Here is a 21,518-nt window from a genome sequence, read left to right on the forward strand (position 1 = left end):
GTAGGTGACTACCTTCCTTCTTCTATGTCTCAACCCTTGGAAAATGACATTTTGAATGATGTATGATAGCATTGACACAATCTCTGGAATTATACATCAGTATCAATCCTTACCTCAGGAAATGTATGTTCACAGGACACGGGACAAAAAATGCCATTTTTCTGCGCTTTCTTTCAAATGCCTTTTGATGTTGTGCTTTATTTTCTACAATGGCAGGAAAGTGACTGATAGCCATAAATAAGCACTTCACTGTAATTTCAAGAGAAAATTTTGCTCAAACTAATCATAACATAAGGGAAAATAATTCTGAATTACTAATGTATTATTATTTGTGAAGGAGGATGAGGTGGAAATTAAAGGTCTGTGCAGAAACAGTTTGAAATAACCATATCTTCTTTTGAACCTGAAACTGGAAAATGCAATGCCTCCTTGGAAGATTGTATATTCTAATTCTTGTTGTGCATTCTTCTGGATCTCTGTTGTCTGGAAGCAAGGATAGTTTAGGACTCTTGGCAAGTTTGCTATTGGAAAACACCCTTCCACAGGCATTGGGGAGCAGACAGATAGCTGCTATTTGCTGTATCTGTCTATGGAGCTTTGTCACTTTGGAAATGGTTTTGCTATTCCAAAATACCTCATGACTAATTTCTTATACTTCAGAGCAGAGTGATACTGCAATAAATAAAGGTGAAACGACTCCAATCAAAAGTCTGTAATCCTAAATTTCAGAAGTAGCCCTGGGAAAAAATGTGCGTAACTTATTTTTATGACTAGCCAGATATTTTAAAACAAAAAAAATTGTTAACATCTGTTTGCTACTGTCTTTGGATTGTAGATGGGTGGAGTAAAGGCTTATTGATTCCTTGGAATACACTTGTGGGAGGTTGGGTGCACATAAAAAAACCCAGGGAAGCAGAGGAGATGAAGATGCTTGTACATTACTTGCTTCATTATTTTTAACCATTTAAAAAAAACTTATTGAATCACAGAAGCTTCATTAACAATCAGGGCAAACACTTCAAAATTCTTATAATGACCATATATTTAAAATAATTCTTAAATGATTGTGGTTTAAAACTTCAATATAATAAAGCAAATGTTATCAAAGGGTGAGCTTCTATTTCATTTAATAACCTGTTTAGATGAAAATAGAATTTTTTTCATTGTAATCTACATAGAGAGAAGGCTAGAAATACTAAATAGGTTAGGCAGCTTTCACATGTGCAGAGAGAAACAGAGTTAATATTATCAAGTCAATGATCTTTCATCACAACTATGAAGATTTGGAAAATGATCCCTCTGACTCACAAAGTGTGCTAATATTTACTTCATCTATGTATCTTGCTCTTGCTGTTTCCTTTTAGCTAACACAGATTCTCAATGCCTGATATAGACTTAAAGATCCCTTAGTTGTCTTGACTGTCCCATTCTTGTATCTCCTTTAGACTTCATTCCACTCTCCCTGCTCTTCCCACTCATGAGTATCTGTTCCATTGATACTTGTCATACCAGTGCTTCCAAGATGTCTTCCTTCTTCCTTATCCATGGTTTCCTCTCCACAATAAATAACACGGGTCTCAATCACATTTGTACCACTTCCTGCATTTCTGTTTATAGCTTTTCTTGTAGTCCCTCTCCCTTCTGCCACACCAAAAGTGGGATTTTCCTTTTAACATAAGAATATAAGAACATTAGAAATGGGAGCAGTAAGTAGTAGGGCATCTGGCCCGTGGAGCCTGCTCCGCCATTCAATAAGATCATTGCTGATCTGGCCATGGACTCATCTCCACCTACATGCTTTTTTCTATAACCCTTAATTCCCCTATTATGCAAAAAAATCTATCCAACCTTGCCTTAAATATATTTACAGAGGTAGCCTCCACTGCTTCATTGGGCAGAGAGTTCCACAGATGCACCACCGTCTGGGGAAAAGTGGTTCCTCCTCATCTCCGTTCTAAATCTGCTCCCCTGAATCTTGAGGCTATGTCTCGTAGTTCTAGTCTCACCTACTAGTGGAAACAACTTTCCTGCTTCTATCTTATCTGTCCCTTTCATAATTTTCTATAAGATCTCCTCTCATTCTTCTGAAGTCCAGTGTTTTCAGTCCCTGGAGACTCAATCTCTCCTCATAGTCTAACCCCCTCATCTCTGGAATCAACCTAGTGAGCTTTCTCTGCACCACCTCCAAAGCAGGTATATCCTTCAAGGAAACTAGATTGTATGCAGTACTGCAGGTATGGCTTCACCAGTACCATGCACAGTTGCAGCATAACCTCCCTGCTCTTAAATTCAGTCAACATTCCATTTGTCTTCTTGATGGCCTGCTGCACCTGCAAACCAACCTTTTGTGATTCATGCACAAGTACTCCCAAGTCTCTCTACATATCATCATCCCCCAATTTTTTTTTTTACCATTTAAGTAATAATCTACTCTTTCATTTTTTCCTTCCAAAGTGGATGACCTCACATTTACCAACATTGTACTCCATCTGCCAGACCCTTGCATTTAACCTATCCATATCGTTCTGCAGACTCTCCATATCTTCTGCACAATTTGCTTTTCCAATCAATTTAGTATCATCAGCAAACTTGGATACACTGTACTCTCTCCGCTTCCAGATTGTTAATGTGTATTGTGAATAGTTGCGGGCCCAGCACCGACCCATGCGGCACACCACTCACCACTGATTGCCAACCAGAGAAACACCCATATATCCCAACTCTCTGCTTTTTATTAGTTAACCATTCCTCTATCCATGCTAGTACATCAGCCCAACTCTAGGTATTCTTTTATGGATAAATCTTTTATGTGGCACCTTATTGAACGCCATCTAGAAATCCAAGTAAATAACATCCATCTGTTCCCCTCTATCCACTGCGCTTGTTATATCCTCAAAGAACTCCCAATAAGTTTGTCAAACAGGACCTTCCTTTGCTGAATCCATGCTGCATCTGCTTGATGGATCCATTTCTTTCTAAATGCCTCGCTATTTCTTTAATGATAGCTTCAAGCATTTTCCCAACTACAGATGTTAAACTAACTGGCCTATATTTACCTGCCTTTTGCCTACATCCTTTTTTGAACAATGGCATGACACTCGCTGTCTTCCAATCTGCTGGGACCTGCCCAGAGTTAAGAGAATTTTGATAAATCATCACCAAAGCCTCTACTATAACTTCTGCCATTTCTTTCAGTACCCTGGGATGCATTCCATCAGGACCAGGGGAGTTGTCTTTCTTCAGGCCTACATGTTTGCTCAGCACTACCTCTTTAGTGATAGCTATTGTTTTGAGGTCCTCACCTCCTGACGTATCCATAATATCTCTCTTTGGCATGTTATGCGTCCTCCACCATGAAGTCCGGCACAAAGTAGTCATTCAAAGCCTGCCTTGCCTTTCAGCCACTCAGCGAACCTTACTAGTCTTTTGTAATTTTTACCACCTTAAAGATGATGCCATTGCTTCACTTTTTGCTGTCTTGTACCCTTTTGGCATTCCAAATGAGGCCATCCCCTTGCAAGTCCACGATTCACTCTTCCATCTCTGCCATTGTCATACTCCTTGGGGCACCTTCCAATGCAGTTGTAAGGGATGTAGTTAGTGCCTTTTTAACTTTTTTTCCCTTTTCACCATTTAGGGATATAATTTCTAATTGTCTTTACTGCATTTGCTGCATGTCAGGTAATCTCTTAATAGATAACACAGGTTGGATGGTCCCTTTGTGCCACAACTATTCAGTCTGCAAAGGTGGCTCTGGCTTACATTTGACATTTACTTCTCCTGATTTGACCTCTTGCACTGTTCCAACAGAGCCTAACAGAACCGGATACACCTGCTGTGCAGTTATGTTACAGCCCTTAGGATGCAACTTTGCATTCAATAGTATCGGTTAACTATCCTTTTCAGCTTGTGCCAGGGCTAGCCAGTTCTGATGAAAAGTCACAAACAGATGCTGCCTGACCCAGTGGGTACATCTCACATTCTCTTTCATTTCAGATGTGCAGTATTCTGTAACTGATTTGCAGCATTGCTTCTCTCCACTGTCCTCCTGCTCACATTTCAGACAGGTCAGCTACAGTTAACAAGTATCCTCTACTTTTTTAACAGCAGACGCCACCACCATTTGCTTCATTGATTCATGTCTCATATACACCTTTTTGTTCTTTTTATTCTTGCCATTTTTCAAGATGCCTTTTCTAACTTCATCAAGTGAACAAACAACAACCTGAACCCTTAACCCTTGTTCCTGTTTCCACAGATGCTGCTTGCCCAGCTAAGTATTTTCAGAATTTCTCTTTATTTAAATTTATTGCATCTCCTGGGTTTTAATTACTGTGTCATTCAGGATCACTAGGTCTTAATGCTAAAGGGCAATTCATTGTTTTAATTCTACAAGTATAACATGATGGTTCTTAACACTTGTCCCCTGTGGCGATAGTTGTTGAAGAGGTGTGTGCATTATTTGATACAAAGGACTGTCTATACAACTGTTTTGATGGGAGAAGACAGACAACTGTCTACATCATTATAATGATTAGTGGAGTTGTGCAGACCCATTGATAACCAATGACTCAGATTTCTTTTCAGACATTTAGACAAGAATGTTGTAATCTTGAATCTGCGCTCATTTTACAATGATTCATTGAAGAGCAAATTTTATTTTGCTGTTTACTATAATTGCTCCCTCATCAATTCCTTTCTCCTTCAGTGGATCTTCAAATCTTGTATTACTGGTCGTAGCTGATATCAAAAGACTGCAGAAATGTAGATAAAAAACAGTTTGATTAACCTAATGTACTAGTGCAGAAATTCACTTGCTAGTATCTCTGTTTGATATGCGAGTTAAACACATATAGACTTTGGTTGACAGTGACTCGAACTGCGGTTCCGATTATATTACATATTCTTTTTGTGATCCTGTAAATCAGGTAAAAATGATGAATTATCCCACCCACATCACGACCATCAGCAGTACCTCTGATTTGTAATCACTGCTCATTCTCCACTGTGAAGTTACAACCCACCCCCCCTTTGCCTCAGCCAGAAGGACAACCCTCCCACAAAAGGTATTTATTTATTTATTGGGATACAACATGGAATAGGACTTTCTGGCCCTTTGAGCCACGCCACCCAGCAATTCCCTGATTTAATCCTAGCCTGATCACAGGACAATTTATAATGACTAATTAACCTACCGAACAGTAGGTCATTGGACTGTGGGAGGAAACCCACATGGTCATAGGTAGAATGTACAAACTCCTTACAGGCAGCAGCGGGAATTGAACCCAGGTACCCCATACTGTAAAGCATTGTACTACACTACCTTGCCTCTCCTTGGGATACCTTTTTATGTCAGGTTTATTCCCATCCCTCCAATATGTATAAAATAAAAACAACAGTTGCTGAAAATCAGAAACTTAAAAAAATGTTGGAATCACGTAAAGTTGGGTTGTGGAAAGAAAAAAGTGTTAACAATTCATATTATACCCTTCATCAGAACTACAGGAGATTTGTGTCTTCTGTTTGTACCTCTAACTGGAATACCCACTATACACTGATCTCCCTCAGTATCTCTTTTCAGCTCCCTTCAGATCCTCTGGTTTTGCCATCTGTCCTAATATTCCCTTGTGTACTTTGGCACCAATTTTTGCCCAAATGTATTATCTGATGGTTTTTAAAAATGCAATTTATTGTGGTAGTATGATTGGACTTCAGGATATTTTGTACAGGAGGGGATTTATTCCTCTTTAGATGCTTTGACATGTAATCTTCCTTGATTTAATAAGCCTGCTATCAATGTGTGCGGAAAATATTTTTATTGGTATATTTTGTAGTATGAATATTGAAGTGTTTCTGTTTACCAATGTAAATGCCTATGCTTTGATTCTTCATCTGTGTTACTTGCAAATGGCAACAGATGCACTAGAGTTGTCTTTGGTGCCTTGAACTACAAAAGTGGGGGTGAAGTTTAACTGGATCTGCTGCTCTTGGGTTGATAAGAGGTTTCCTGGTCATGTTCATGCAGCAGGATTATTCCAGGAGAGCAGCCTGATATTTAGTAACAGGAATGCTATTAATCAGTCAGGTCATCATGTCTGACTCAATCTTTGGCAGTTTTCAGCAGGCAATAATGTAATGATAAACTGAAGCAGAGTTTAGTGAATGACATTGATCAATTTCTCTTGTGACTGAATTTTAGTGAGCATTTAGTTTGGAATGAGAATACTAAATGTTTACTGCCAACTACTGTAAAGCTCCAGTAATTTGCTGTTGAATTTTTGAGAAATTTCAATGATTTGACGTTTATCTTGCAGAGTGCTGATTCCCACACTTCACATTATACCCTGGCCTTTAATGCATCTGGGCCTTCAGTTCTTGTGTTCGCTTTGAACTCACAAGGAGCTCAGTTTCCCCTCTGCCTCTAAAATTACCAGGTTTGCTGGAAAATTTATTATACTATTGCGTAACATCTGAAGGAAAAGTGTGCAGAGTATTTAGTTGGAATAAAATCCAGTAAACCAAAAGATCTGACCGCATCAAAATCCAGAGAGGGCTGAATAAACAGAGCTCCTCTGTAATGGATTTTGCGCACAATGTTGGAGCAGTATGGCCTCAGAAGAAGCTGCTTGTGAAGAGCTTGAGATCCTTGGGCTGTGGACTTCCCTTCTTTTGCATCTGTTGCTTCAGGTGTCAGTTCTTGGAAAACCCTGGTATCCAACAGCAGCATATTATATTCAGGTGTCACAGTGTTTACTGATCGTTTTAAAAACAAAATGCAAAATAAAGATTTAAAAGTGTGCATACATTTAGAATAGCTAAAATATCAAAATATAAAAATGTTTATTTCTCAGTTTTAAAATATCAGAATTTTTTGTATATATTTAATAGACAACAATGCAAATGATTGAGCATTAATTACTGCTTGGTTTACTGTATAAAAATTCATGCCCGATGTTACAACGTGCAGGCATTTTCAAGTTATTTTCCTTTGAGAGCAGTTTGTTAATTAGGTGAAATTAACATCCATGTCCCAAGATCATACATGAGAAGGTTCCAAACAGTTTAATCTATGAAAGGAGAGGAAATTGCTGATGGCAACTCAAGATTACCATATTTAACTGTTAAATTGCTTTTTTAAAAAAAATTGTAATTTTTGCAATATAATGATAAGTGCTGGAAGTTACATTTTACAGAAAAAAATATATGAATTGGATGTTTTGCTTAGAAGTGTCTCAAGAAATGGGTGATAATTTTAACTTCTCTGGTTTCTATTTTTCACCTTCAGTTCATCCTCTATTTGCACACAGTTGTGTGCCATTCTTGGTGCTAGTAAATGGTGTTCTTGTTCAACATTTCTCCCCCCCCCCCCCCATAAATTCATTTTATTTTCAGCTGGATAATTGAAAACTGGGAGACATCTGTATTCCAGGAGATGTGAAGACACTTTTGTCCCAGTTGCAACCTAAGCCTATCGAAGCACAGTCCAGACATCAGATGTGCGGCCTTCCTGTTTGAGTTAGCTTGGCTTCGTGTTGAAACAAGTACATCTGTCAACTGAATCTTAACAGGAGCAAAGCTTTGTCTCCGACAGAATAGAATGCTTGTGTGGACAGGGAGGTTGTGCTGGTCCTTCCCTATTTCTTTTCCCTTTGGACAAATGCTATTTATTCAAGCCCGTTTTAATACTTTAATACCATGAAATAGAGCAGGGTATGTCAAAAAGCCACAGGGAGCAATGAGCACTCCTTCCTTCCTGTAATGCTGCAAGAATGTTTTACTTGCTTTGTATTATCCCAGAGGAAAATTTAAGTCATTATTTTGAAATGCTGCCATGCGAGCAAGTGGAAGCTGTAATTAGTTTGCACATTCAATTTAGTCAGCATCCTGTGTTATTCACTAAGATGAAAGAACGGAAACACTACGTTTACTGTTTTCGTGGCTGGAGAAACAACGTGAACTTAACACCAAAAGCTGGCATTGTAGAGGATGCTTGGCTGTTCTGGCACTACTGTGTTGCAGAGTATACAAAATGCCAGCATTTTATCCTAATCAAATCCTGCATGTTTGGATAGAATAGATACATTTATTATGTTTGTTAATGAGTTGTTCTTTTAAAACTGAGCACAATATCATTGCGATTGTCTTGAAACTTTATAATTTCATTTAGTAAAACCGTGCAGAATAGGCCATTCTGGCCCATCGAGCCACACTGCCCCAGGAACCACCAACAGACTCACTTAACCCTAACCTAAGCACGGGACAATTTATAATGACCAAATAACCTACTTGCTCCATCTGTGGACTGGGTGAGGTAACAGGAGGACCCAGAGAAAACCCACCTATTCCATAGGGACGACTTAGGAGATTCCTCACAGAACAGCACTGGAATTGAACTCCGAACTCTGGAACACCCTGAGTGGTAACAGCATCATACTAACTGCTACACTACCATGAAACTCAATAATACACTGTGTAGACCACAACTAGAGTACACTTTAGGAAGGATGTTAAGATCCTGGAGAAGTCAATAGTTCCAATGATTTTTGGCTACTGGTTATATTGGAGAAGGTTGATTATTATTTCTGCTTGTTGCAATGAAGATTAAGAAGAGATTTTATAGGGGTGTACAAGTTTAGCTTAGATAGGGTAAAAATAGAGAACCTGTTTCTTTAACTGATGGCTGAAGGAGCAGAGCACAGGGATTTAAACTAAAAGACAAATGACATGGAGGATATATGAGGAAGAGGATTTTTCTACATAATTGTGATGATATGGAATTTTCTGCCAGTAATTGAAGAAGCAGACTCAGAGAATTGCAAAGGTAATACTGTGATGGTATTGGGTTTGCTGACCGCGAAGTGCTTAACTCAAAGATCTTAAGCTCTATCTGATATAAATAGACACGAGTACTCTCACTAAAGGGAGATTATACTGTAAATGCACAATCTCACAAGATTTGTTTCCTTCCCTGTTTATACCACACAGTGAGCTTAGCTGCCAGTACCCACTATTTGAGTAGTGGGTCCTTCCTCCTTACTAAGGAGAAAATACATCCAGCTAACAAAGTAGTTTAGAACCCAGTTCATTTATTTTCAGTGAAATATGTTTGAATTCAAACAACATTCTTAAAACGCGCTTAAAACTCAGAGGATTTCTATTTTAAATGTTTCCCAATTACAAACCATTTCAAAAACACAAAGCTTTTCCAAAATACAGGTACAATTCCTACAAACTGAAGAGACATGCCAACAATGCAGATGAACAAATTGTCAGTTGTAGAAATCAAAGTCAGAGGAATAGATTCTAGTTCATCCTGTGTTTCTTTCATGCTCTTGATGTTCCTTCCCTCATTCCTAATAATCCTGCACTGCTCTCTACACTTTTTACAGTTTCTTTGTCACTTGGGTGACTTCACATATATTTGATATTTCCTCAGATACCCTTTTTACACAAAAAGTCGAAAAGCCACTTGGAGACACAGTTCCCAGCTACCTACAATTAATACTCTGAAGCTAACTTCACTGAGTACATAAATCTTCCAGCTATAAACACATTAGTTAATAGATATGATAAATGATATTATCCATCTGGTCTACAAACTTGCTGTAACTAAGCAATTTAGTCAGCTCGTCTGTTTTGAAACAATCCAAATTAAGTAACCCATTGTCTTATATTGTACCTATTCAACAGCAATAAACCAGGTGCTGTGACCAGCACCTTGCTTTCTACAGACAGAACATCCACTTTATAAAGAGCTTGTTGCAAAGCTGTGTTTTCAAACTTAGTACTGCTTGCCATTTACATTTTAAGAACTGAAGACTGGTTCCTATTTATGACCAGAAGCTAAACAAAAGGATAGAGCTGGAAGTTCAACGTATACTGTTTGATCTTACAAGTGGCAGCTGCTGTGTTTAGAAAATCAAGCTTGAAAAAAAAATGAGGCCCCCGGCCCAGGAAGTGAATGTCCATCACGAGTGAAGAAAATAATTTTCAGGCTTATGGGGAAAATGGGAGCGACAAGGTTGCTCTACAGAAGGTTTTCGTACATTTGAAGTACTGAGTAGTATCTTTCTGTGCTGTAACGATGCTCTGATTTGACTTCTGTTTTCATCTTGTACCCTGCTTATATTTGCGTCTTGGAATGTAAGACTGGAGCTGAAGCAGATCTTAAGTATTTGTAGATCTTTTTCCTCCTTGTAGCATTTTGCATCCACTGATGTATAACTTGTCACAGAACTTTTACATGGTGTGTATAATACTGCAACAGGTAGTGAGTGCACTTGTCTCACCGGTCCAGTGACCAGTGTTTTCAGTTCTAATCTTTGTTCCTACAGTGTTTGGGCTTTGCACATTCTCCGGTGAACACATTAGTTCCCCTGGGTTCTCCAGTTTCCTCCCACTTCCCAAAGATGTGCTAGTTGGATACTGTAAATTGAATCTAGTGTACAGGTGGCAGGTATCAGGGGTGTTAAACATAGAACAGCACAGTACAAACCATTTGGCACACGCTGTTGTGACCTTTTAACCTACTCCAGGATCATCTAACCCAACCATCCCAAGCAGCCCTTAATTTATTTCTTTAACCATGTTCCTAAAAGTCTCTTGTATGTCCCAAATGTATCTACTGTTACCACCACCCCTGGCAGTGCTTTTCATGCACTTATACTCTCGTTTTTAAAAAAAAGTACCAATCATCTCCCCCTCCCCTCATATTTTCCTCCAATTACCTTCAAAATATCTCCTGCCATATTGGCCATTGTCATCCTGGGAAAAAGGGGCTGCTCTCCATTCCATATACCTTTTATTATCTCATACACCTGTATCCAAGAGAACAGCCCTGGCTCGCTTAAGGTTTCTTCACAAGACATACTGCTCCAGTCAGCATCCTGGTAAATCTTCTCTGCATTCTTCTAAAGCTTCCACATCCTTCCTTTAATGAGGCGACCAGGGTGTAGGTGAATATGTGAGAGGGAATCAGTTACAGGAAATAACTGAGAGAATGGGGTTGATGGGTTAGCTGTGAGAGCTGGCATTAGCTTAATGAACTGAATGTTCTTCACCTGTATCATACAGAAAAATAGCGTACAGATGGCCCGAACATTATGGCTACGAGAGCACCAGAAATCTGCCTGAACGGATTCACAAAAACACTAAAAATTAGTGAGGGAATAACATTGGCTTCCTCAGAATTTTATGGGAAGTAAATAAACATGTCTTTTCCCCCTCAAATTGTGCTTTTTGACACATTCAAATGGAGCACCTTAACATTATCGAAAATCATAATATGGACTATATTCCTGGAGTGCATCCCCTCTTTCCCCCTCCCCTCATAATTCATGCATTGTCTGTAATAATGACGTATTATTAGGTCAGAAATACTTACATTGTTTACATAACTTTAGAGTAATTCTTACTGTTTCTGTGACTTTTTTTAAGCCTCATCTGAGCAATGTGTGTTACTGCCTGAAGGGTGGAGAAACTCCATGATAATTAGTAGTTCTCAACCCATGGCTTGTCACATTGTGAGGTAAATGTACAAGGTCATGGCACATACAATGTATGTTTCAGCCTCCGTCATCAGCAGTACAGATTCATTCTATTTCAAACTTGGCCAGGGCTGTAGTTCTATTTATCTATCTCTTGTCATCCCACTTGAGATATCAACACTCTTCCGGAGCTCCCCCCACCCCCCCCTTCAGTTTTTACCGACTTGGTTTCTCCCCCACCTCATCCTCATTTTGTATCAAATTTTCTTTGCGTGCTGTAATGTTCCCTTTGATAACCCTGAATGTTCCATGCTCTGGTATGTCTTTAACTGAGGGCTCATCAACTTTGAGATGTGGCGTACTCTCCATTTGCTCCAACAACACTTAAGACGATCTTTGAACCCTCCACTCTACCCCCATAACCAATTGCATCCCACCTGTGTGACTTTTTCGACGTTCAGTACAACCTTGTCATTGTCCTTTTTCCCTGCACAAGCCAACTGCTATTTATCATGGATGTTCATTCTTCAAAAGGATGGCCTTGATGAACTTGCTGTTGGAGCAAGATCCAATCATTCCTTGGATGTCATTCTGCATTAATATTAAAAATAGTTTGATAAACACAACACTGAACTTGGGTAATAAAGGGTTATTGATCTGAATAGATGACTTTTTTCTCCCCACAGATGCTGCCTGTATTTCCAGTATTTTCTGTTTTTATTTCTCAATTCCATTCTCCCAATTTTCTGTCTTCACATTAGTTCTGACATTCCTGCCATGAATCTTAGTATGTCTTCCTCTGCTGACTCTTAATGCTTAACCGTGCCCATAAGCATACTTTCACTCCTTTCTCCTTTACCCTGCTCTCCATTCAACCAAACATTGGCCTGCACAGTGGTGCAGCTCAGGCTGCTCACAAAACACTGGGGGGACTCAGCACATCAGGCAGTATTTATGCAGGGAAATGGACAGTTGAAGTTTTGGGTTAAGATCCCGGATATAATGGGCCAGATGCCAGCAAATGGTATTAGCTCAGTTACACAACTTGATTAACATGAGCAAATTGAGCAAAGTGGCTTGTTTCTGTGCTGTATAGTTCTATGACAGTGACTCTATGACAATGATATGTGGCTTGTTAGGTTAAGTGGTCGCTGTAAATTGCCCTAAGAGTATAGGTGAGTAGTAGGGGGTATTTGATGACTGTGGGGAGATAAATAGAGGATTAGCCCAAATGAATGCTTGACGCTTCATTACTTAGGAGACTAGAGGTTCTGCTTCTGTGTTGCATCTCTTTATGACTGTAGTTCAGTTAAATCAGCAAGAAATGAAAATTCTTTTCCTCTTTTACTATTCTTAAGGATTTGAAGTACATTCTTCAAATTTCTCCTCTTTCTCCCCCTTCACAAAGTGTCTACCTATGCAACAATTGGTTACTGTTGTTCACTCAATTCAGTGGAGCAGACAGGGAAGTGAGTACTTCCCAAGATGCTCGCAGCCCAGCAATGAGTGTTTTTAACTCCTGCAGTAAAGTGGTGGGAGAGTGTAGCAGGATATTTACTCTACATTTTGCTGTCCCTCACCTGAATATAGTGTAGAGAGAACCTCACCATGTATTTATCCTGTTTTTTAAAAACCTCTTTCCCAACACCTCTGTTTTGTAATTTTTCTTTTTTATTGTTTCACAATAACTTTATTTATAACTGTTGTTATTCACTGCATTCAGGATATATTCCAGCCCTGATTGAGCTAGCCTGTTGCTGAAAGGATGTGACTAAACCAGGAGCACCCAACTTTTTTTTTATGCCATGGACTAATATCATCAAGCAAGGGGTCTGTGGACCCCAGGGTGGGAATCCCTGGATTATACAGAGCAGTTGATTTTATAGGGGACAGTGAGTGTATTGTGACTGATGCTACCAGTTTCATTGATCTGTGGGTGTATTTCTTTGCTTGTGATAACCAGTTGAAGGTTAACATTTAACTGAACGAAGTTGGCAGCGGGATCTGCTATTGCAGGAAAGTTGTGCTATTAATATGGTGGAAAGAGTTTGCTCTGCTGCAATACATCACTAAGCTGATTTTACAGCATTGGGGTGGTATGTGTGGGTTGGTTTATTTAAACATGGTTGTGTAATCCTCTGCATTTCCTTCTGAAGCAATAGAGAAGATTATGCAAGAGGTACTGAATCATTCTGCAGCCTGCGTATTTATGGGACTTTAAATTATTCACAAATTTGACTGGAAATGGCAATTAAACTTGCTATTGGAGTACAATCCTTCAGATTCAAAGTAATTCTGCAGTATTACGTATACCATTATCCTCAGCTGTATTCCCATTAATGTCAGTACAATAACAAACTGAACTGTGTTGTTGAATAAAATGAGTTGAGTGATTATTAAACATTAATCCAGTTCAGATTTGGCAATTCACTTTCTGATTATTAACTCAAAGTTAATTTCTTTCAGTTTACAGTGTCCTTGTTTTGGAAGGGTTTGGAGTTCAGCTCGTCACCACTTTTGACCCCATTCCCATAAATCGTACATATGCTCAAATCAAAAGGAATCATCAGGACTTTGCTGAAACAGACACTTTTTCCAAATGAAGTGTATACTAATTAAATATATTTCAGTTAGTCCATGAGAAATTTGTGTGTGTTTTAATCAATGAATCTGACGTTTTTCTAACTTTGGCAAGCAATCCTATTCACACCTACACATGCATTCTTTAGTAATGTTTTCACATGATCCAATGAACGTGTTGGAGGGAGGTGTCCTAATACAGGGGTGGATGCAAGTAAACAAGCAAGTTATTTTTGTATCAGGCTGGAAGGAATGTGCCACGGTAAAGTGAAATTTTATTGAATAAATTTTTAAACAGCATGAGAAAATGCATGGATTTTTTTAAGGCAAAACACTTAATTTTAATGTGATTTTCCACATAGTCCTGTGGATATTTTAATTTCATGGCTTTTAAAGGAAGATATTTGAGGTCCTCTTACAAGTGTAGTCAGAAAAGTGGATATGTTAACTTTGTCAAAACATAGCTGATGACTGCTCAAAATGTGAAACAGGCAATGCTTGATTTCTTCAAATGAGTATTATTGCTTGCTGAATTATATCTGCTTGTAAATTTAGACCATTACTATCCCCTTCACTGTCTCACTTCATGCCACAGTTAGATGAGCAAAGAGCATTGTGTGTGGTCATTCTTAATGTGAGACACAAGACACTGAATGGAATTATTGGCCATCATGCCTGCAACACCCATCCAGACATGCTAGCCTGTACTCAGTTTACAGCTTATTGACTTGATGTTGATCAGAGACATTAAAAACATGTTAAAAGTCTGCTGCACAGAACACCATGACAGTTTGACAGTAGGATTAATATTGCAAAATTCTCAAAATGTATCTGTAGAAATTTACCATAGGAAAAATGCTCTTGATGTGAGTCTTAGAAATAGATCAAAATTTATTGGATAAAAATGTCTTATTGACTCAGTGTTTGACATGATATCCACATTTTGCCACAATAGCACTGGACAAACAAATTTCTTCAAAAAAGTTGCTTCCTCAGAATTTTTTTTCCTTTATGCAAGACTGCTTGAAGTTCAAAACAAATATAATTTCAGACTACTGCATCATGTAAGAATTTAGAGAAACAAGAAATGACCATTTATTGAATATAATGTGTTTAATTGCACAATGGTGCTGATGCTTTGCAATAATTCAACTAAGTTAAAAATATTTTGTTGAGTATTTTCATTTGTACCCTGTGTCTGAGGCTTCTTGCCAAAGTGTCTAACAATAATCAGCCAGCCTGGGTGGATTCCAATTGCCCTGATACTGTTTCTCCATGAACGCAATGTCATGGTGAAACCTTTCACCATGCTCATCGCTGACAGTGCCAAGATTTAAAGGGAAGAAGTCTAAATGGGAATGCAGAGAATGAATCTTTGCACTTCATGGTTTTGTATGCTTGAAGCATGTCAACCATCTGCATGTAGTTTGGTGCTCTGAAGTTGCCAAGAAAACATCTTTGATTGCCTTCCATGCAATTCTCACCGGTCCCAGTAGAATTTCTTCAAATTGCCTCTTATTGATGAGCTGTTTGATTTGTGGACCAACAAAAAAGCTTTTTTAAATTTTGGCATCAGTTGTTATGGATAACATCTTCTCAAATATCAAAATCCTTCCTGGGAATTCTAAAACCTGTCCTGCCAAAGCATGCCCAAGCATGCCAGAACAAAATGGAAAAACTTTTAAGCCTACATTGTGGACAACACTTTAATTGATATTTTAATTGAATTATGAATTGAAATAACAAATATACGTAATTTCAAAAGTTGGTGCGTGATAGGGAAAGTTCATGGTGATCTTCGTGATCAGCAGCCCAAAGTCCATACGATATACCCAAAAGTATTTGGGAAGCAAAATCATTGTTGTCCAGTGTAATTGGAGAACTCAAAAGTCCCAACTCCTTCAATGTTGACAGTTCTCCCTCATACAGCAGTAGTCATACTGGAGAGAGCAAGTAACATTCATGTTCAGCACTCATGAAGGACTCTGCAAATGTGGCACAAGTACTTAGCACAACTGTGATGCTGAGTATTAAGATGATCAACACACAAGTAACTAATCTGCACCTTAACTCCAAGTTAACATACCATTAATAATGTTGCATCTGTCATCAATGTATGATACTCAGATGTGTGTGTTACTGAATATACTGCTCTCTGGTTAACATTCTGACGGCCTTTTTCCGCGCAGAAAACTGGGAGCCCATCCATTATAGAGGTTTAACATTCAGTTGCAGGTGCTGAAATTTTGAGGGTTTTTTGTCTGCTTGTTTTTTTTTTGCCCCATACAAAATTTGCCCATCTTAGATCTTCCTGATATACAAGAATAGAGGAGTATTGGTGAGTGTGGGATATGGGGCAGTCAAAGAAAGTTTGTATATTTCTACACTATTCTTGGTTGGTGTAACTGTAACGAAACCCAATTTCCCTCGGGATCAATAAAGTATGTCTGTCTGTATATTTCTTGTTACTTCAAATGTTTTAACCAAATATCTTGCTTCTCTTTCCACCAGCGGAAACCAAGCTTTCATTTGTACCTTGTGTTTACTGAAATTGACAATACTTATTGTGAATCATTGGGGCTTGAAGCACTGATTCCTGCAATACACCACCAGCCTCTTCAACACAGTCTGAAATTTTCTTATTTCATGACACTTTCTCAATCCGCAATTGTCTGGTTGTGACTGCGGTTGACACGTGGTTTCCTGTGTTTTGTTCAACACCTTTCATAATCAGTCACTAGTCTTAATAGGTAATATAACATTCATATAAACAGCAATGCACTTCATTGATCCTAGTAGGGTTATTGGATTTATTGAGTATGCCTGCAAGAAAATGAATCTCAGGGTTGCATGTGGTGACACATAAGTACTTTGATAAGAAATTTACTTTGAACTTAGACATTATTGCATGTTATCCAAGTTGTTGGTTCCCTTGGGTGACTATGGAATTGCGTTTAGTTTGGTGATTGTTCTCTTACATTAAGGTGTGCATACTTCCAAATGATCCAAGTGGTATCCTCCAGCTAAAGAGAGGTTATGGTTCTAAGTCCCAGCTTATTTCCTCAAATTAATAGAGTTTGCATTCTCAATATCTAAGAAAAAAGAACACTCTGTAAGGTTTTACTTGTGCTTAAAAAGAAAGGCTGCAAATATTTGTTTTAAGACATAGGAAGAGGCTATTTGGCACATTGAGCTGATACTGGCTCTGAGCAGTCCAATCAGTCCTTATAAGCTATTCTCTTAGGTATATGCCTGTGATCTTCCCCTCTATCCACTTGTGTGAAGTATAATTTATAATAGCTAGTTAAGCTACTATCTGGGAAACTTAAGTAAATCCACATGGTCACAGAGAATAAGTATAAATTACAAACATGAGCACCTGTGGTAAGTTTTGGACTCCGTGCACTGCAGCAACACTGCTGCCAGTGTAAAGGAGATAATTTGTCTTTGCTCTGGTGGTGAACACAGAGTAAACCAATGCCATTTCCAGAATCTGATAGGGATCCATGAAGGAAAACAGCTGATCAGTGGAAAAAGGGCAAAGCCTGTCGTAGGTGGCACGGGCTTGCCTAGAGGGAAATTGGGGTGGTGGACTGTGATATTTGCTTTAGTTTGAATCACTGGAAGGATTTCAAGATAATTTTTGAAAATGTGGAGAAGAGGTCAAAAGAAGAGCTTTCAACTCTTGCTTCTGCATTTTCTGAAGTATATTCACGATTTTCCAATGGGAACTTTGAAGAGTTCTACACTGAAACAGGATGAAGAGAAGATGGTGTGGCCATGTGTCTAACAATGGAAACTAATATAAATTACAGCTGAATCGCTGCAACATGTTTCTAAAATGCTTTTTCTACTTTGCATTTGGTAGTTTCCTATGTTTATTTGAGATTTCCAGTCATTTTTGTTTTTAATATTCTATATTTTGTTGGGTTTTGCTTCTTTATGAAGTCTTAAGGCTGAAGTGGCAACGGGAGGAGTAAGCTGGAAAGGAGAAAAAAGTACAGTAAAATTTCCACTTTTTACTGTAACTGTTTTGCCAAATGACTCATTTGCTTTTACAGATTCAGCAAGTGAAATTCTAAACTGCATATTTTAAAAATGATCCCAGCCTATTACTATGGTAACTAGGGGTGAAACAATGAAGGAGCTAATTACTTTGAAAAGCGATGTCACAGAATAGTAGGCACCTTGTTAGTGTTGAACAAGACAACAGAAATGTTATCAGTGTGGTGCGGAAGGACAGCCAGATTGGACTTACAATGGAGGTGGTTGTAACAGGAAGCAAACACAGCTGCTGCTTCAGAAGTCTCTGGGAGAGCTATACCCAATAGTGAGAAATGTCACAGTTCAGGGAAAGATGTCTTGTTGAAGCCCTCGAGATTCCTCACATTGTGGACTGGGTTCATCATACTTCTGTATCTCCTTATATGTATTATTGTGCTGTTGCTGCACTGCTGTATTTTACTAGTAGCTGTGTATTCCGGTGCAATTATTTGAGGCTTGTCTCCACTTTTGGAATTGTAACACATTTGCTAGATGACAAATATTGCAAAACCAAGTGATGTGCTAATTAGCTTTCTACCAATTGGTGGTGTCAACAGGTATGTTTTCCAAACATTTTTGCAGTATCACTGGATTAGAAAAATAATTGTTTATATTGCCAGAAGCAACACGTGTTGCAGTAGAGATTTTTTTGGCTGCAGTTCCTTCCAAGTTATCTGTTTTGTCAGATCTGCTTTTTGTTTTGATGCTTCACCACAAAAGAATAGTCTGACCTCAAGTGTTATGCAATTGTGCAATAAACCAGCTCAGGAAGACAGCAAAAGGAAATGTAGCGGATTCCTGTTAATTGGGACAAATTGGGACCAGTATTGTCTGGCCCAATTTAAGTGGCTGCCCCAATTAGTCAAAGTTTCATGGAAATAAAAGGCATAACAAAGCTACCATTTAACTGAGTAACAATTTATGCATTTAAATGAAATACAAAACAAAGTAGAACTCTACCAATACTACTAGAGTATTATAAAACTATTATTTCTAACCGTTATCAACACAAGAATTTTGACTGTCAATGAAACAAGATAATGGACTGCCGTTATTGCCTTCCTACATAAAATAAAAATTTTTTTAAAAATGATCAAAAATCATTGCTTTTTAAATTGGTGTTCATCAGACGAAATGGGTAACAACACAAGCATGTGCAACTGGTGTTATTTAAAGACTGATCACTCAAAGCACAGTGTAGTGTTTAATGGTGGCCGTGGCGCAAGTGCATGCAATTGATACTAGTTAGAAACTGCTCAGCATCAGTTTCCTGTCCCAGTTAAGCAACATAGTATCCCAAATAAATGAAGGGTATTTGGCTATTTTAATAATTTAGTTTTTGTTCGTTAAGAGATGTCCCAAATAAACGGCTGTTCTGATTAACTGATGGCCCAGTTAACTGGAATCCACTGCACTTGACTCCTATTGGAAGTAGTTTGGTGCCTGTCTGGTCAATGAACATGACAGGAGATTTTAAGCCAGCTGAGTGAAGCTTGTACTGTTGTGCTGAACAAGACTTCAGTTCTGTGAAATTCACACACATTTCCTGTTTTCCAAACCTTGGAAAAATTGTATAATCTTAATTAACGTATGTCGCCCTAAATTCAATTTATTTAAATCCAGGCAATTGACAGACCTTGGATTTCTTGATATGCATTCAGTGTAGTTTGCCCCATGAACCTAACACCAGTGTCCGTTTAAAATTAACTAGTTATTAGGTTTATTTCTGGTTGAATTTAAACCATCAAAGACCACCTAACAATCAGACCAAGTTGGCTAGTCAGTGATCTTTGGAGTCTTGCATGTTTGGCTGACTTCACATCATTGTATGTGGAGACATCTTTCACATGCTTGAAAATCACCCCTAGAGCCTAGATGGTCCTAATGAGATCTTTCTTTGGGATGGATTCAAATTTATTGGCAGCAGGTAAGAGCATGTGTGTAAACTCACTTAAAAGATGTGATTGGCAATTACATCTTGTGCTGGAAGAATTGTAATAGTAAGCAGTCATAAAGTCACTGACCAATACCTGGCAGCATTGCAATTTGTTCTATGAAAAAGAGCAGATCAATATGATCCTGGATGTCCATTCATCTAGTAGGATTGTAATTTGAACAAGTTATTCAAAATTACTTGATTTAACCTATTTTGGAATGTGACTTCCAGTTAATTGAAATGACTCTACTTACTCTCCTAAATGTTTTGGATGCATCCCATAGATTTTCATATTGCACCACTATCTTAGAAATGTGTTACAAGAATAATTCGTCTATATTTGGTGGTCTCATTTTGGCTTTATACGTCCAGTTAGAAATTATTTTACCATGCTGATTAATTTCATCGAATATTCTGTAGTTGTTTTAATGGTACTTTCTACACAAAGGGCAACGGGTAAGTTGCAGTGGACTGGAGAAGATTTCCAGGAGTATTTTTACTTACTAGAGATTCTAGATGAGCATTTTTTTTAACAGCAGCTGCAGTGGAACAGAATTTCCCCTTTCCTTGTCATCCCCTGAACTTCACAGAAGTGCTCTTGCCTTTCTTTCTGCCACTCTTCCTGGAAACTACCTGCTCCCTCCGCAGAGAGAGGCACCTCCTTTCTAACAATCCATCAATATTTTATTAAGTCCTCATGTTCTTGCCTTTCGATCATTCCGAAGTTTAGTTACTGCACCAATATCAGCTGTGTCATTAGCTGTTAAGGCATTGAACTCTGAAATTCAACTTCTCTACTATTTTGTCAACTTTAAGACACTCAAAACATACTACTTTTAGTCATGTGATGCTAGTTTTGTTTAGTCACACATTAGAGTATTTTGCATTGTTCATCATTGGTAGCAATGGTACTGGCCCCTGTAACTGCAGTCCGGTGCAAGTCTCGCAGTAATTAATACTGATCATAATGCTCCTTATATGATGTGATTTAGAAAACTTCCATTCTATCAAGTATAACCCTCAGAAATAGTGAACAAACCTTTTCTGACAGTAGGGAAGGAGGCAGCTATGATTGCTAACTTCTTCGTTTCATCAGGTTGATTTTTTGAATAGCTGCTGCAAGCTTTCAGTAATTTAGTGAAGCATGGGAAGCTATAAATGAAGCTACAGATTGGTGAGGCTAACATAAACGGTAGGGAAACGATTGTAAAAGTATTCTGAGACACAATTAAGCTGCACTTCAGGAGGCATCAATTGATAAGGGTGGCTTTGTAAAGGAAAAGTTGTGTCTGACTATGAATTTTTTTTGAAGAGTTGACTAAGTGTGTTGATGATGATAATGCACTGGATGGACATCATCTACACTGATTTCAGTAAGCCCTTTGCCCAGGCCTGACAAAAGGTAGGAGCCTAGTGAAGAATAACAAATTGGATTCAATACTGGCTTGGTGAAAGGAGGCTGAGAGGAGCTG

The 21,518-nt window shown here is 38.4% G+C and overlaps 1 protein-coding gene across 7 annotated transcripts in view; it reads left to right on the forward strand.

Moving 5' to 3' along the window:
- sipa1l1 (signal-induced proliferation-associated 1 like 1) overlaps nt 1-21,518 on the forward strand; it is a 379,448-nt gene that overhangs the window by 170,164 nt on the left and 187,766 nt on the right. The gene's annotated exons all lie outside the window — the stretch shown is intronic.

Source organism: Hemitrygon akajei, chromosome 3 (genome assembly GCF_048418815.1).
Source record: "Hemitrygon akajei chromosome 3, sHemAka1.3, whole genome shotgun sequence".
NCBI lineage: Eukaryota > Metazoa > Chordata > Chondrichthyes > Myliobatiformes > Dasyatidae > Hemitrygon > Hemitrygon akajei.